The sequence below is a fragment of the Rhinopithecus bieti genome, unplaced genomic scaffold, assembly GCF_001698545.2.
Source record: "Rhinopithecus bieti isolate Rb0 unplaced genomic scaffold, ASM169854v2 scaffold_5889, whole genome shotgun sequence".
Taxonomy (NCBI): domain Eukaryota; kingdom Metazoa; phylum Chordata; class Mammalia; order Primates; family Cercopithecidae; genus Rhinopithecus; species Rhinopithecus bieti.
The window spans coordinates 1,018,609-1,020,946 of NW_016805277.1; the positions used below are offsets into that span (position 1 = coordinate 1,018,609).

A 2,338-nucleotide genomic window follows, 5' to 3' on the forward strand; every position below is an offset into this window, starting at 1 on the left:
GTGGTGGTGGGTGCCTGTAGTCCCCGCTACCCTGGAGGCTGAGGTAGGAGAATCGCTTGAATCCAGGGGGTGGAGGCTGCAATGAGCCGAGATCGCGCCATTGCACCCCAGCCTGGGAGACAGAGCGAGACAACGTCTCAAAAAAAAAAAAAAAGCCAAAAGTAATTTCCCCTAGGGAGGCACGGGGTGTTCCCTTCTAGGCACGCAGGCCCCTAAAATCCCTTCGGGCGGGCGGGTGTGGGGAGACCAGTCGACTAGGAGACCCGGGCGGCGTTAGGGGATGCGAGCAGACTCGCTCAACTGGGGAATTGGCGGCAATACTGCCAGGAGGCGGAACCTAGGGTGCTCGGCGACGCGGTCCTGCGGACTGTCGCTAGTGAGGCACCCGCCGGCCCGGAAGGGGCTGATGCGAACTGGGGCCACGGCAGCCATCGCGCTTTGCAGTTAGGTCTCCTGGTGTACGGCCAACGCCAAGCAGGGGATTGCGTTCTCTCCAGTCGCAGGTGAGTGACAGCCCCTCCTTCTGGGAGGACCGACGGGCAGCAGCTATGGATCCCCTAGAAGGCGCACTTTTAGGGCCAAGACCTACTCTGGGTCCCTGCCTGTGGCACTGCGTGAAGGGGCGCCTGTTTTTCACCCCGGGGTTAGGCGGCACGAGGGAGGACAAGTCTCTTCCATACTCCGCGGGGCCGTCTGATAGCCCTCGGGGCAGAACACTGCTGCTGTCAGACGCTGGTCTTTTCAGGAAAGAATGAGATGGCTGCAGGCAAGCCCCTTCTTTCCCCTGGGCCTCAGTTTCCTTAGCTGGTAAGGTGAAGGTGACGGATCTCACTGACAGCTGAAGAGGCTGTGACGCGCGGCCTTGTGTTTTCAGCGCTTCCAATTAGTGTAGATGCAAATTGAGCTTCCTTACTAGTACTGGTTAACGTTTTCCGTAGCCCAAAGTCCCAGTTGAGTGGAAAAAAGATACACTTTTGAGAGAACTGTACTGATTTTATTTTATTTTTTAAATTTTTGTTGTTGTTTTGAGACAGAGTTTCCCTCTTGTCGCCCAGGCTGGAGTGCAGTGGCACGATCTTTGCTTACTGAAATCTCTGCCTCCTGGGTTGAAGCGATTCTCCTGTCTCAGCCTCCTGAGTAGCTGGGATTACAGGCGCGTGCCACCACGCCCGGCTAATTTTTGTATTTTTTTTTGAGACGGAGTCTTCGCTCTGTCACCCAGGCTGGAGTGCAGAGCACGATCTCGGCTCACTGCAAGCTCCGCCTCCTGGGTTCACACCATTCTCCTGCCTCAGCCTCCCAAGTAGCTGGAACTACAGGCGCCCGCCCTCATGCCCGGCTAATTTTTTTGTATTTTTTAGTAGAGATGGGGTTTCACCATGTTAGTCAGGATGGTCTCGATCTCCTGACCTCGTGATCCGCCCGCCTCGGCCTCCCAAAGTGCTGGGATTATAGGGGTGAGCCACCGCATCCGGCCTAATTTTTCTATTTTTAGTAGAGATGGGATTTCACCATGTTGGCCAGTCTGGTCTTCAACTCCTGACCTCAGGTGATCTGTTTGCCTCCGCGTCCCAAAGTCCTGGGATTAAAGGCATGATCCGCCTCACTGGGCCACTGTACTGATTTTTAAGGTGTTGAAACTTTTCCAAGAAGATAAAAATTTGTCTTAAGACAGCTAAAACTTTGACATTGTTAGCTGAAAGAACCAAATTCGTCAGCAATTTAAGGTGTTTGGTACATTTGACAAAATGAGGTGAAGAAGTCCTTTTAACTTGAAAAATTAAACCTAGTATTATTTATTTGTGTGTTCTTACATCAGCCTCTATATTACCAAGTGTCTTTGAAGACGTCCCATATTCCGTGTTAAAATATCAGTGAAGAGTAAGTCGCATTGAAACGATGAAAGGAAAGAAAAGGAACATTTATTGACTACTCTGAGTAAGGCACTAGCTTTCATTTTACAGATGACAAATAAATGGTAGTGCCAGTATAGCAAAGCAACATGAATATCTACTATTGTACCTTTCAGCAGACTTGTGTCTGTCACCAAAATGTTTTGAACTTAAAAAATGTTAAGATAGTTCATTGGCATTTTCTGAGTTTGTAGAAAAGGATGGTGTCTTCATTTTAGAAATATCAGAGATGTATTGTCAGTAATTATAAAGATTAGCAGTTTAAATAAGGTACATTTTAACCTTCCTTTGACTTGCATTATTATACTGGAATAGAAATTCAAGCAAGAATTAAGAAAAACGATGAGTCTAACAGAAATGAAAATCAGCCTGGGCAACATAGCAAGACCCAGTCTCTACATAAAAAAAAAAAAAAAAAAAAAAAA

At 48.3% G+C, this 2,338-nt stretch overlaps 2 protein-coding genes across 4 annotated transcripts in view; both read left to right on the forward strand.

Moving 5' to 3' along the window:
- Positions 1-2,013, forward strand: part of LOC108529550 (uncharacterized) — a 19,539-nt gene extending 17,526 nt beyond the window's left edge. For both annotated transcript variants that reach the window (XM_017871958.1, XM_017871959.1), the window contains exon 2: positions 1,820-2,013. The gene's annotated coding sequence lies outside the window, so the exon portion shown is untranslated. The remainder of the gene's footprint in view (positions 1-1,819) is intronic.
- The window catches only part of SAR1B (secretion associated Ras related GTPase 1B), a 32,874-nt gene continuing 30,783 nt past the window's right edge, over positions 248-2,338 (forward strand). The window contains exon 1 of one of the 2 annotated variants that reach the window (XM_017871952.1): positions 248-503. The gene's annotated coding sequence lies outside the window, so the exon portion shown is untranslated. The remainder of the gene's footprint in view (positions 504-2,338) is intronic. The other variant, XM_017871953.1, reaches the window with a different exon arrangement.